Source organism: Diabrotica virgifera, chromosome 4, assembly GCF_917563875.1.
Source record: "Diabrotica virgifera virgifera chromosome 4, PGI_DIABVI_V3a".
NCBI classification, from domain to species: domain Eukaryota; kingdom Metazoa; phylum Arthropoda; class Insecta; order Coleoptera; family Chrysomelidae; genus Diabrotica; species Diabrotica virgifera.
Window position 1 is genome coordinate 144,648,485 of NC_065446.1, and position 16,282 is coordinate 144,664,766.

A 16,282-nucleotide genomic window follows, 5' to 3' on the forward strand; every position below is an offset into this window, starting at 1 on the left:
TATTTCTAAATATTTTGGAATTAATTCCCGGATACTGATCTGTTAATAATGTTTTTATGGGATGTTTATCTTGAATTTTAGAGATTAGTTTAATGAAATCATCTGTCGTCTGATTTTTGGAAGTAACTGCAAATGCATATCTGGTAAAATGATCTACAAGTAAGTGGAGGTATTTTTTTGTTGAACGATTGCTAGCAAATCCTCCTATTGTATCTAGGGACATAATCTCGAAAGGTTCTTTTGCCGGACCTAATTGTGACAAGAGACCACATTTTGGACCTACTCTTGTTTTATTTTTCCAGTAGATCTCGCATTTCTGGCAGATATCCTTTGCCAGTAAATCCAAATTCTTGATGTAGTAAAAATTCCTAATTTTGTTAATTACTTTACCAGCACAAATATGACCATAAAATTTGTGAATTTTTGTTACTAACTCCACTCCAAAATCCTTGGATAATATTATTTTTTTCTGGTTCTTCCTCAATTTATAGAATACATCTTGGTTGAAAATTGTTCCTATCATTTTATCTATAGCTTGTCGATTATTATTCTGGTCTTGTTTTATCTCAGTTAATGTCACTAGGTTCACTCTTTTTATAAATGTTTCTGCATTTTCTATATTTTCCAAAACTGGGTTTCTAGAAAGGCAGTCTGCTTCTACATTTCCTTTTCCGGGTTCATATTTAATGTCGAAGTCAAATTGTGAAAGAAAATGAGTCATATCTCCTAATTCTTCATCTGGTCTTGTACGAAGTTCTCTTCCCTCAAGGGGCTTATGATCAGTAATAACTACAAATTTTCTTCCCATTAGCCAGTATTGCCAAAATTTTAATGCTTCTTTAATTGCCAGGCACTCTAAAAAATTGCTTTTTTGTTTTTCTGATATTTGTTCAATTTTTTTGAAAAGTAAGCCACAGGTTTCATTTCTCCATCTTCTTGTTTTTGTTTGAGAACTGCACCAACTCCTAAAACACTAGCATCGGTATATATAATTGTAGGAGCATTTGGGTCAAAAATAGCTAGAATAGGTTCAGAGCAGAGAATACTCTTTACCTACCTTATTAAAGGCTGCTTGGCAGTTTAAAGACCAGTGGAATTTAATATCTTTTCTAAGTAAATTATGTAATGGTTCTAATAATCTGGCTGAATCTTTTATATATTTGTGATAAAAATTGACTTTTCCCAAAAACTGTCGTATTTTTTTCCTGGTATCTGGTGCTGGAAAATTTCTGATCGATATTAAATTATCATGTAAAGGACGAACTAAATTGTTTCCCACAATGTGTCCTAAATATTTTACCTCTTTCCTTGCAAAATTACACTTTAGAAGTTTGAGCCTAAATCCCTCTTCTAAAATGGCTTCCATGAGTCTTTCAATGTGCTCTAAGTGTTCTTCAAATGATAATGAAAATATTAAAATATCGTCTATGTAATTTATACAAAATGAGTTTAAATTATGTTTTCTGATAATATTACTTAAAATTCTTTGAAATATTGCTGGTGATGTTTTAAGCCCAAAAGGTAAGCATTTCCATTGCCAATGACCATCTTGTGTAACGAATGCTGTCTTATATTTATCTTTATTCCGAACTGGAATACACCAAAAAGCAGAATTTATATCTAAAGTAGTAAAGAATTTAGCATTCCGTGTTTTGGTCAAAATCTCGTCAATTAATGGAAAAGGTTGTGGTTCGGGAACAATTAATTTGTTTAATTCACGAAAATCAATGCATAATCTTGTTTTAGATCCTTCATCTTTTTTAAGAGCCAATGTAACAGGTGCTGCAAAGGGCGAAGATGATTCTTCTATTGAATTTGCTTTTAACAATTGTCCTATTTGAAATTCTATCTCTTTTTGATCCTCTATTGAGCATCTATATGGTTTCTTTGCGACAAATTTATGTTCTAAAAGTTTAATTTGAGCTTCATTATTTTGAACTTGCCCAATATCAAATTTATGTCTTGCAAAAATATTGTCATATTTATTTAGTAATATTTCTATTTTACTTTCCTGATCTGGCTGTAAATGTTCTAATTTTGCTTCAAAAAGCTCTGTGGGAATTCCTTCATTAAAGTTTATTGTATATTCAGTCATATTAATATTGTGATTAAATTTTTCAATCTTCTCTTCAATATTTTCATCTAATCTTTGATAAATTTCTAAATCAAAATCTTGTTTCATTTGAAAATTCAAAATAGAATCTAATCCAAGTAGAATATCATACTCGAAATACTCATCATTAATTACAAAAAGATTAACATTTTTCTCGATCTTATTAATTTTCATTTTTGCAATTAGTTTTCCTGTAAAATTTGTTCTGCCATTTACCGCTTTAAACATATTCCTATCTTCATGAATAACTAATCCCAACTTACCTGCTACCTTCGAATTCAGAAGAGTAACATTTGACCCTGGGTCATAGATTCCACATAATTCTCTATTATTTAGGAATACTTTTAATTTGATCAATGGCAGCAAATTCAGTTTTTTTGGTCGGTTATCGTTTCATTTAATGTCTCCTGTATAGCAATATTAGTAACATATTTAATATCATTTGATTTGTTTTTTTGTATTGTTTTCATATCTTTTTGCTTTAAACGGCACATTGCCTCTGGGTGAAACCTCCCAGAGAATCCTTTTTTATCACAATATTGACAACTTTTTTTTTCTTCTGAAATTTGTTGAAAATTTGGTTTTGTCTGTGATTTATCTTTCTTTCTTATAACTGAACTTTCCAATTTTCGTAATTCACCTATCAATTTTTCCATTGTTGTAACGTCAGCTCTATTAATATTATTTTGTATATGAATTGGAAAATTTGTCACAATTAAATCGATTAGTATATCACTAGGAAAATCATTTTTGACATTTAGCAATAAATTTTCTTTACGAAATGCATAATCAACAAGACTACCATCTATATACTTAAAAGAATACGCTTTCCTATGGTTATGCCAACCTGTTTCACAAAAACTATCTAAAAAATTAATTTTCCATACCTCAAAACTGTTATCTAAGCCTAATGTTATTATTTTTGATTCAAACCATTCCTTTGCTATTCCATCAAGAAACAGACGTAGAATCAAAATCTTGTCTTTATCAGCATCCACTTCAAATCGCGAACATTCTGATTCGAAGGTATTAAGCCATGAATTCATTGGAACATTTTTCCCATTAAAATTTCGAAGTACAAAATCATCTTTTATTTTTTTATAGTTTTTCTTTTCAACTTTAAGTATACCTGTTTTACTATTTTGGAGCAACTGGACTAATGCTGAAGATTGTTCAATCGCTTCTGTCTTCTCATACTCTGGTAATAAGGTCTGCTGTAGGTACTCATTTTGATAAAACACATCACCATCTGAATCAAAATAAATCAGTTTCAAATTATCATCTAATGCAATGGTACAGATTCGAAAGCCTCCACTTGATTTCATAGACGCTAAAATGTTTTTAACTTTTTTCAAACGGAATAGTTCAGAATGATCATCTTGAAGTTGATTTTCAGCAGGCAGTTTATAATAAAAAGGGGACCCTGTTGGCTGCAGCCACTTAAATTTATACACATTCTTCTCACTATCACTACAGCTTGCTTCTACAGCAATACAAATTTTCATCGATGTAATATTCATCCTTAATTTGTCCATATAACGGCTTGAAAATCTATTGTTATCACTATTTTCGCTTGGTAAGCTTAAGTTCTTGATTTATAAGAGTAGTTTCATACTCTTATTCTTGTAAGAGATAGCTGTATGAATTCATCTAAAAAAGAGTTTATTTACAATATGTACAAGATAGATTAAAAACATTAATATAACTAAAATAACTTAAAAATACAAACCTAAAAAAGAGAATCAAGAACAATGCTATTTCTTATGAGTTTTTGACAACTATCAAATAATTTACAAAACGTCAGTCAAACTACAAACTACAATTATAGAGTCATGCCGCCTAAAACTACAAATACCCTAAATTATCGAAATGTTGTTTTATTAAAAATAAGCATAGTTTTATTTTTATAAATTTATTCTTCATAAAAAGTTCTGCATTGTCTAGAACTCAGAATGCAACCATCAAATATCAGATTTTATGAATCTTATACGAGGTATGTCAAAAAATATGAATTTCGGTCAGGAGCAAAATACGTTTAGTTTTCACAATATTGAAAATTTATTATGAACAGTTGTTCAGCATTAAAAACTATGTTTCTATATGCAATTACATTCTTCTAATTGAAATATATTGTGATCTAGAAAGGCACTTCACTTTTGATCGAAACTCATATTTTTTACATTATATCTCATATAAAACTCAAAAAATTTGATAGGATTTGATGGTTGCATCTTAGATTTTAGACCATGCAAAGCTTTTTAGAAAGAAGTTTTTATCGTACATTAATTGTACTTTTCAACAAAGCCCTTCTCATTTATTAGAAATAATGTGATAAGTCTTCTATTATTAATAATTAGCCCTTTTCAGTTATTACAAATAATGTGATAACTATTTTATTATTATTAATTAATTAATCAATAACAATAAAAGAGTTATCGCATTATTCGTAATAAATGAAAAGGGCGTTGGGTATCTGTAATTTGAGAAAAAAATTTCAAGGATGTAATTGCATATTAAAACATAGTTTTTATAAACTTAGTCCTATAAACATAGTCCAAACAACTTTTCATAATAATAATTTTCGATATTGTGGGATATAAGGTACTCTTGATCGAAATTCACATTTTTGATACTCATAAGATTGACACATTTTTTTATTTGGTTGCATTTTAGTTTTTAGACTATGCAAAGCATTTTATGAAGAATAATTTTTTTCCTTAAAATTAATAACAAAAAAGTTTCCCATTTGGTTCCAAGCTACGCAGACACAATGTCTTAATTATTTTCTTTTTTTTTCAAAATAAATTGTAAATTGTGGATTTTATTAGAGAAAACTCGATTATAACTATTTAAAATGAATTATTATTATTCTATGCAATGATTATGATACTTATCATTTTCACAATTAATTTAATTTCCACCCAACTTAAAATAACAACAAATAAAAAAGATTGTCCAATATTTTTTACACGAAAATAAAAGTTTAAATTAAGGGCAGAACAAACCCAACGGATATTGCAATAATAGTCGTAGGTAATTATTAACACAAATATAAAATACAATTTTAAACCTTTCACTGCAGGAAACCACCCGTTCACCAGTAACAGTAAATAATTATTGTGCCTAATAAACGCATAGACGAGAAGGTAAAAGATACTCAAGTCAAATACATAATCATAATTCATAGAGTATTTGTTTAATTAGGGTAATTATCATAAATTCGAATAAAAGATTCACCTTATAAAAGCTGCTTGATCGAGCAAGTTGTATTTTTATTGGAGTAAAAGCTGATAAGTTGCGTTTTATGGGTGTTATTTTATGTTTCTACTCGTCAAGGAGTGTGATTTGATGTTTATTTGACTATTTTGAGTGTCGCTTTAGTTTAAAATATAAAATAGATTGGATGGTATGCCAAGCGTAATTCAATCTACTTCAAAGAAAAAAATTAGGAAGGAACAACAAAATGTAATATATTTTTGACGGAGTAAGTTCAAAATTTCAGGACGGGAATAATTATTTTTTCAGTAATAACACAATATTTTTTGATTTTTGAGATTTCTATAGCTGTTCATGAAATAACCTTCGGTTTGGCGCCCCATTGGGGTTACGCCCGCGTGCGCCGCACGCGTTGCACGCCCGGTTACGGGGGCCCTGTCTTAAGCCATTGTCATTAGTAACGTCGTGAAGGCTGTGTTTACCAATATAATCTTGATAGCATGTCTTGGATAACGTCTTTTTAATAAAAAAGACATTAACCAGACAGAAATTATACATATCAAACAACTAAAGAAACCTCCCGTTGCAGGTTCACCCTCTGGACAACAAACTTAACTTAAACGACAATCCCGGACTTTTACCCCTTGATTTAGCCACAGGCCGAATTCAGACAGATGTTTGGACTTTTATTTATACATATCTATGACATTACAAATATTACTACAAATTTCCTAACTCTACAAAATCAATATGATTCCATGATAAATATCCTTTCAAATACTTCTCAAATTCTAAGCTTTAATAAAGAATTTCAAGACTCCTATCATTTAATCCAAATTTTAGAAAACAAAATTTATCTCGAATTAAAACAATTAAATCCCTTTTGGAATACCAGATCTAAAAGATCTCTATTTGACGGTGTAGGTTCCGCAATCAAATTTATAACCGGAAACCTAAATCAAAACGACGCAAAACGTTACAACGACGCTATATCAGCCCTAACAAATAATCAAAATAATATTAAAACTATAGTTAAAAATCAAATCACCTTATTAAGAACTTCCCGACCCGATAGCCCAGCAATAGCCGACCCAAATGAACTATTTCTCGAAATTTTAAACGTCAGTAAATTTCTTAAAAAATAACAAATTCCCTTTTGAATTATCTTTGCAGAATATTTTGTTGTTCGAAAAAATAATAAAAATAAATAAATAAATAAATAAGTTATAGTAAAGAAAATAAAATAATTTTTGTACTTGAATTACCTATTGTTGAGATCAATGACTATAATTATTATCATCTTGATTCCTTTCCGACCAATTTCGACCTACTTTCCAATCGATACCAATATGCACTTACCAACGTACAATGTCAAAAATTGTTAGAAGAAGAATATTTATGCCATGATGTCCAGTCAATTGAAGTAACACCCACAGCCCCTTGCAAAGTTCAACTAATACAGTACTCAAAATTTGTAAATCAATGTCAATCAGTGATAACAGAAATTAATAATATAAAAATTCAAAAACTTGAAAACAATAAGTGGATCGTAATAACACTAAACAAAGTGATTAGTATACAAAAATGCGACAAAAATTCGGACAATATTCCATTAAACGGTAGTTACTTAATCGAACTCAATAGTGCGTGCGAAATATATACAGGGTGTCCAGAAACTCTACCGACAAACGAAGACAGGACGTTCCTCAGATAATTTTAAGACAATTTAACCCAATTCACCGAGTCCGAAAATGCTTCCAGCCCAGCCGCACACCAAAGAAACATGAAACGTAAATTACGTTTCATGGAAATAAAACAGTGCTAAACAAATAAACGTCCGCCCATTTATGAAACTCTCCGAAAATAAAAATGTGTCATGTGCATGAATCACACTCGTTTCATTGGTAGGCGGACTTTGAGATTTGTTTAGCAGTGTTTTAGGTTCATGAAACATGTTTTTCGTTTCATGTTTCATGTTTCTTTGGTGTGCGGCTGGGCTAAGGCACATCAAAGAAACATGAAACGTAAATAACGTTTCATGGAAATAAAACATTGCTAAACAAATACACGTCCGGCCATTTATGAAACTCTCCGAAAATAAAAATGTTTTATGAGCATGAATCACACTCGTTTCATTGGTAGGCGGACTTCAAGATTTGTTTACCTGTGTTTTATTTTCATGAAACGTGTTTTACGTTTCATGTTTCTTTGGCCTAAGGGAGCTAGAGCTCTTTGAAGATGGCGTCTGGTAATTAGTTTTTTTTAAATGCCTCCAGAACGGTTCTATTTAGAAAAACGAAAATTGGTACACATATTTGTCTTTCAGAGGTTATTCGATTATATTCATTGCGAATTTCTAGTACCGGTCATAGGCGTTCGTTTTGGGTAGGGCTATGGTTATTTTATCGCATAACTTTTTTGTCTTTTACTTTTAAGCATTTTTGACTCTAGATCTAGATTATTAAATTCTGAGGTACTCTAGTACTAAAAGTTACTCTTGCCTTAAGTCCGCACCGTTTTCTAGAAAAATCGATTTGAAAATTTTTCGTTTTTTGAATTTGAAAAATATTTAAAACATTTTTCAAAAAAAAACGGTGTATTTCACCAACTTAAAGCAAGAGTAACTTTTAGTACTACAATACCTCATAATTTAATAATCTAGTGTCAAAAATGCTTAAAAATTAAAGACAAAAAATTATACGATAAAATATCCGTTGACCTATCCAAAACGGACGCATATGGCCGGTACTAAAAATTGGCAATTAAAGAAATCGATTCATCTCTGGAATATAAATACACGTACCAGTTTTTGGTTTTCTAAATAGTTTTTTTTTATTTTTTTTTTTCATTTCACAAATCGAAAAATTTTCAAATCGATTTTTCTAGAAAACGGTATATCCTGTCGACTTAAAGCAAGAGTACCTTTTAGTACTAGAATACCTTACAGATTAATAATTCACAGTCAAAAATGTTTAAAAATTATATAAAAAAAAGTTATGCTATAAAATAACCGTTGCCCTACCCAAAACGGACGCATATGACCAGTACTAGAAATTCGCAATGGATGTAATCGATTTATCTCTGGAAGATAAATATGCGTACCAATTTTGTTTTTCTAAATAGAAGCGTTTTGAAGGTATTTAAGAAAAACTAATTATAAGACGCCATCTTCAAATAGCTCTAGCTCCCTTAGGAAGCATTTTCGGACTAATTGAATTGGGTTAAATTGTCTGAGGAATCTCCTGCTTTCGTTTGTCGGTAGAGTTTCTGGACACTCTGTATATAGACAATTACGTTTTAAAAACATTTAAACTAAAAACTCCAAATTTTGTTAAAATGGAACTGCCAAATTTAGAAGTGTTATTAAAACCCAGCGATCTGAACTTTAAACCAATAAAAATAGACTCCATAAAATTAGATGAATTAAATAATGTGCAAAGTGCTTTAGCAGATCAGGAAAACAAAATAGACAATCTAGACACAGTTCCTGTTCATTTTCAACATGTCAGTTTTTATACCATAATTTTATATGTCTTAGCAATCATTTTCCTTGTCTACACCATTTGGCAAATATACAGAAAAAGGACAAATCAAGAATCACCAAAAGAATCCACAGAACGAGAAAAGAAGGTACCAGATAATTTTCCATTTCTTCGAACTATGCCACCCCATAGTTCTCATCTAACCCCGGAGGAGTTAAGAAACCAGAACTGCTAATTCACCGATAATAAAAGGACAACGTCAGCACGCTTCACCACTATAGTCTACTCACTAGACAGTCTACTTCAAGCAGCAGCGAGAAGCTGAACTACCTGACTTGACAATGGCAAGTGAGATCTTGCAAACGTCGTCAAAATAATGGTTTTTCTTAAAACCAATTAAAATTTGATATTCTGACGGCGCAAACACCACTCTCAGATTTTTTTAACAAAAAGCACGATTATTGTCTACAAGATCGAGGTCAAGTAAGTCAAACGTCAATTGGAAAAACATAACACTGTTTATCAACAATGCTCTATATTCTGTGACACATTCTTAGCATAATATTTCTTGAAAACGATTTCCGGAGTGGCAATCGAAACGTCAAACATATTTAGTGTATTGTAAAGGCGCTATATTTCCTTTGATGATTCGCTCACTTACCGACATCGGTTGGAACATGTGCGAATCCGAACGAATTCGTTCGGTCGTGCTCGATTCACTGTACAAATACAATAGAGTTAACGAACGAATTCGTTCGTTCGTTCGTGTTCGCTTTGATTTAAATGCGCCTTAAGATACAACCATTTGTCGTAAATTAGCTATATATTGCTTTTTGTTTTTATATCACAAATTCTTCTTTTTATCTGTTTTGATCTGATAATTAAGTAATAATTTTTTTTCTATTCTCATACTATAATACAGGGTGATTGATTAGTAAAAAAAGTTAATAACAAAAATTTTAGCCACCTTTGAGCTTCACATTACAAAATTAGTTAGAATGTTACAGGGTGTTCGATAACACAGTGGCAAACCAAACTTATGATTTTTTAAATGGAACACCCTATATTTTATTTTAAATTCGAAATCCTGTTAACTTCTCCATCACAAAAATATAAAGGTTTGTTATGTTATACAGGATATTTACAAAGTTATAACCAATTTTATATGAAAATCGTAACAAGTTCAACTCCCTGTATAAATAAAAATAAGCAAAACAACAATGGTTTATTAATGCCATATTTCATGTCAAAATTTTCAAGAATGGTCGATATTGCTAATTTTCTTTATATCAAATACAGGGTGAGTCAAAACGCAAGTACATTATTTTCTCAGTAATTTTAAATGGAACACCCTGTATTTTTTATCACTATTGAAAAGTACCATTACCGTACTTTAATTTTTAGATAACATTCCCTATGTCTAAATTTGTTAGTTTTCGAGGTATTTTCATTTTTCAATGGACCAGTAGCGTGGCCACCCAAACCACCAGAATTTAATAAACTGGACTGATTTTTTTGGGGTTACGTTAATAATGAAGTTTATAAAATACCTCCAACAACAAGGGATGAGATGAAAAATAGAATACAAAGTGTATTTCGATGTGTTAATTTACAAATGCTCCGTAGAGTAAGTAGCTCATTCAATGATCGTTTTTAGGCGTACATAAATGTGTTAGGAGATAATTTTGAACACCTTATGTAATTAAATATTAAAAATATTTTATTAAAAGTAGCTTCTAATTTTTCCAAACATGTTTTTTTGCAAAATGTATTACTGATAAATTATGTTTCGTTCTTTATTTGTTACATTGTTACATTTACATACAAAAGTAGTGTTTAATTGTCTTCACAAAATATTGTATTTTTTGTTTGTGTGTTTTTTTTGTAAAATTTATTACTAATTTTCTTTGTTTATTTGTTGCATTTACATAAAAAGATAGTTTTTAATTGTTTCAAAAATGTTACATGTAGTGGTTGTGTTTTTGTTTGTAAAATGTATTACTAATAAATTATTTTTATTTCTTTATTTGCTACAGTGTTACATTGATTACCGGATTGATAATCTGTAATCTTCAATTGTCAATTCAGTCATGGCTTACTTAAAATTTAGATAAATTTAAACACCTAAAATAATTTGCTCTGAAAAATGAAAATATCTCGAAAACTAATAAATTTGGGCATAGGGAATGTTATATAAAAATTAAAGTACGTTAATGTTACTTTTCAATAATGATATAAAATACAGGGTGTTCCATTTAACATTACTGAGAAAATAATGTACTTGCGTTTTGACTCACCCTGTATTTGATATAAAGAAAATTAGCAATATCAATAATTCTTAAAAATTTTGACAATAAATAAAAAAATATGGTAATGATATGCCTATATGCTGAACATGCCTCGACACTGGGAACCGAGCGATTCTCTCAATTCGCGCAGATGCCCCCACCGAGTTCCACCTCTCCGAGACAGCACCGGCACACGGATATTTAAGAAGGTCGCAAGCAGAAATCAGGCAGTCCTGAACGACCGTTCTGGGCTCTATAACAAGCCAAGCGAAGTGAGCGAGGCAGGCCGACCTGAGTCGCGACGTGCACTGTTTTGAGGTGATTCGTAAACTTAGGCAGGCCAACTCGAGACGAGACGCAAGGTGTACCGAAGTGAGGTAATTTGCGACTCATAATTCAACGGAGGCAAGCGTAGTGAGCGAGCCCCGATAAATATATATTTGAATATCGCTGTTAATTTTGTTCTGTTACAGACGCCCATCCGGAGGAGGACTTCGCTGGGACAAAATAGAATATTGAATTATTATTTTGACTTATTTTGTACATAATTTAGAATTAATAGATTTGCTTTGTTTTCAACCTGTGTTTTACTGAGTCTGTAGTCCATAAAAGAACTACCCGTCACAAATTTGGCGCCCGAGCAAAAGTTAGAAATACGCAAGTAAAAGTCGTTACTCGACGCCCGGATAATACCAAAAATGCCGACAGATAAAGACACAGACTCAGTATCAGGTGCCACGACGGGTACGTCATGGATAAATCGTCTTTCCAAAGAGGAATTACAGCGCGACGCCGAAAGGTGCGGATTGGATTCCAAAGGAACCGTCGACGAGTTAAGGTTAAAACTCAGAACCTTTTATAAGGATCGCGGGGAAGCGACAGGAACAATTCCAAAAATCAATACTTCCAAGGAAGCCGAACCAGACACACTGACCCAAGAAATTTCATTAATCAGAAACTAATTACAAGACTTAACAATGACAAACAAATGAGGCAATCAGATTTGCTAAATCAAGTACGGAGGTGGAACACACACTTCGACAAGAAACATTCGGATGCAGTAGACTGCATAGAGAGGATAGACGAATTAAGCCTAGCCTACGAGGTCGATAAGCAAGATCTGCTAAAAGCATTACCAGAATTGTTAGGAGACCACGCATTATTATGGTACCGAAACAACAACAGAAATTGGGATTCATGGACGGACTTCATAAAAGATTTTAAGAAAGCTTTCTATCCCAGAGAATATTTACTACAGCTAGAAGAGCAGATCAGAAACAGGAAGCAAAGGAAAAACGAACCAGTGGATAGATACATCACGGATATTCAAACATTAATCAGACGAGAGGGATCTTTTCAAGGAACCAAGAACTCGACAGGATATATAAAAATATGCTGCCAGAATATAAGCTTTATGCTCGCCGCCGGGATTTCGAACACTTGTCGGGATTGCAAGACTTGGCCCAAGAATACGAAACTTTGGAAGACGAAAGGACCCGAGAAAATCAAATTTTTCACGGAAATTAGAGACGTACAGACCCTACAGAATACGATGCCAAAAGGACATGCTTCCGGTGCAAGATGCCAGGTCACTTCCGGAGGAATTGTAAAAACCCATGGAAAAAGTTTTGTTCGCGATGCGGCAAAGAAGGGGTCTACAGCAGTGACTGCTGTTCCAGACGTCAGGGAAACGAATAACAGACTGGAGAAACAAGGAGTCGTCCCAGTCTGAGGAGCAAGATTCGACTCCGCTCGTTCTAGCCGTTACACAACAAGCAAGCAACGACATGCGACTGTTCGTATCACTGAAAATCGGACAAAGTTCCTACAAAGCATTAATTGACGCAGGGACCACCATAAATTACGCCGGAGATAGAATAGCGCAGATACAAACACTCCCTACATAGCTATAACGGAAGAACTAGACTAGCAAACGGATCTTCAATGGAGCTCAACCAGAAGTTAACAATTGACTGCGAGATCGATAATTTACAAACAAGACAAACATTTATAATAATGCCAGGGTTAACGGAATATGCAATACTAGGAGTGGAATTCCTCAGGGAACATTCGATCGAACTTAACTTCGATAGGGATACATCCAAACAGTACGAACAACATCAAGAGGAAACATGTAACACTTTAAAAGACTCCACTCAAAATACAGAGCTAGAAAGGTTCCTAAGAAAAGAACTTAGGGAATTCGAGAAGTTAGCAGGACCCACCAACTTAATAAAGCACGAAATAAAATTGAAGAAAAGGTGCGATCCCGTCAAACAGCCGTATAGGCTGCACAATCCCGCAATGTTGCAGATCATCAACCAAGAGGTGGATAAAATGTTGAAAGAAGGAACTATCGAACCCTCCGCAAGTGGTTGGAGTTCACCGATTGTACTAGTTAGAAAAAAAGATAACTCGTAAAGATTTTGTATTGACTTTAGAAAAGTCAACGAACTATCAGAAAAGGACGCGTATCCGTTACCTCGGATATCAGAAATTTTGGATAGACTTAAGGAAGCAAATTTCATCTCAACCCTCGATTTGAAGCAGGGATATTTTCAAATACCCCTGGAAGAAGCAAGCCGCCCAGTGACAGCATTTAGCGTACCCGGAAAAGGTCATTTTCAATTCAGAACTACCCCGTTCGGACTGCACTCCGCCGGAGCAACTTTCCAACGACTGCTAGACAAAGTAATACCGCCCGATGTAGAATTCGCGTTCGCATACTTGGATGATATCGTGGTAATATCGAAGACATTCCAAGAGCATTTACATCACCTACAAGAGGTCTTCCGAAGACTAAAAGAAGCCAGTTTACAACTTAACGTCGAAAAATGTACATTCTGCCAAAATATTTAGGACACGTTGTGGGAGCAGAAGGAATAAAAACTGACCCGGAGAAGACCAGCGCTATAACCGAACTTGCAGCACCTAGAAATGTACGTCAGCTGCGTCGCTTTTTAGGAATAACCTCATGGTATCGGCGATTCATAAAGAACTATTCGACAATAGCAGGACCACTAAACATGCTTCTAAAGAAGAAGATAAGATAGAAATGGACGGGTAAGCAGGAAAACGCGTTTAAGGAACTCAAAGCAAAACTTACGACGGCTCCAGTATTAGCGTGTCCCGATTTCTCAAAAACGTTCTACCTACAGACAGATGCGTCAAACTGCGGACTTGGAGTTGCGCTAACACAGAAATACGACGGCCAAGATAAGGTAATCGCATACGCTAGTCGAACCCTCACACCAGCCGAGACAAAATATTCCACAACGGAAAAAGAATGTCTACCCATAGTGTACGGGATAAAGCAAATGAAGCCATACATAGAAGGGTACAACTTTAAGGTTATATCGGATCACCAATCTCTCAAATGGCTGAAGAATCTCAAAAACCCGTCAGGTCGATTAGCCAGATGGAGTTTAGAACTGCAGCAGTACGATTTCGAGGTCATATATAGAAAGGGAGTTCTGAACAAGGTAGCAGATGCTTTATCACGGCAACCACAAGAAACCCTTAATGAAGAACCAGAGCTGGAGTTGTTAGCATCGGAACTAGAATCATGCGATTGGTACGATAATTTATATAGGAATGTGCTCCAAAACCCAGGCAATTTCCCGGATTTACAAATATCAAACGAGAAACTATATAAACACATCTGGAGCAGCCGCAATTTAGCCGACCCAGAATTTAACATCCCATGGAAGTTATGCGTACCAAGTTATAAAAGGAAAGAGATTCTGAAAGAAAATCACGATTCAACCACAGCAGGCCATTTAGGAATTGCAAAAACAATTTGCCGGATAGCGCAGAAGTACTATTGGCCTAAGATGTTCAAACAAATTGCAGACTACGTTAGAACCTGTACGAAGTGCCTTCAATATAAACCGTCTCAAATGCAACCACCCGGGAAAATGCAACCGTCCGCTGTAGAAAAGCCTTGGCATACTGTCTCAATCAATTTAGTGGGACCATTCCCAAGATCTACAAAGGGAAATTTCTTTCTTGATAGTCGTTCAAGACCGGTTCACCAAATGGGTCGTCGCCCAACCAATAAAAGCAGCGTCTACGAACTCCCTCATCGACTTTCTACGATCAAAAGTAATTATGCAATTCGGAATCCCAAAGAAAATCATCTCGGACAACGGCGCGCAGTTCACAAGTAGCAGCTTTAGGGCATTCATGAAGTCCTACAACATAAATCACATTCTGACACCACCATACTCGCCTCAATGCAATCCAGTAGAGCGAACAAACAAGGTATTGAAAACAATGATAGCTACTTACGTGGAGGATAACCATAAAGACTGGGACAAATTCATAGAAGAATTCTGCTATGCCATAAATTCGTCAAAACACGATTTGACAGGATTTTCACCAACGCTTCTCAATGTTGGAAGAGAATTAGATACAATAGATGTGACAAACGACCAGGGTATACAGGGGTACGCAGAAAACTTAAGCAGGTTAGAAGCGTTAAGGGAATTGGCAAAAGTACACAGGGAACACGCTTTCGAGGACCAAAAGAAACATTACGATTTAAGGCGAAGAGACTGGCGGCCACATCCAGGAGACCGTGTCATGAAAAAGGATCACTATCTATCATCGGCTAGCGCAGCGTTCACCAGCAAGCTAGCGCCAAAGTACTCGGGGCCATACATAGTAACATCCGTGGTATCGCCAGTAATCGTAAAACTGAAATTTGCCGATAGCAGTAGCCGCAATCAGATGACGGCGCATGTAAAAGATTTAAAGCCGTGGGTGGGAGAAGAAATCCCGGACGAGCCCCAGAGGAATAGATGGGATCAAACGAAGGTAGACAAAAAAAAAGGTATGTTACTTCTTTTTTTTTTCGAAGAAGAGGGGGTGTAATGATATGCCTATATGCTGAACATGCCTCGACACTGGGAACCGAGCGATTCTCTCAATTCGCGCAGATGCCCCAACCGAGTTCCACCTCTCCGAGACAACACCGGCACACGGATATTTAAGAAGGTCGCAAGCAGAAATCAGGCAGTCCTGAACGACCGTTCTGGGCTCCATAACCAGCCAAGCGAAGTGAGCGAGGCAGACCGACCTGAGTCGCGACGTGCACTGTTTTGAGGTGATTCGTAAACTTAGGCAGGCCAACTCGAGACGAGACGCAAGGTGTACCGAAGTGAGGTAATTTGCGACTCGTA

At 34.3% G+C, this 16,282-nt stretch overlaps 1 long non-coding RNA gene across 1 annotated transcript; it reads left to right on the forward strand.

Annotated features, from left to right (window-relative positions):
- The first annotated feature begins 11,366 nt into the window (after positions 1-11,366).
- LOC126883184 (uncharacterized) lies at positions 11,367-11,678 on the forward strand. Its single transcript, XR_007697545.1, has 2 exons — positions 11,367-11,476; positions 11,573-11,678. It is a non-coding gene; the product is annotated as an uncharacterized LOC126883184 (long non-coding RNA).
- The last annotated feature ends 4,604 nt before the right edge of the window (positions 11,679-16,282 follow it).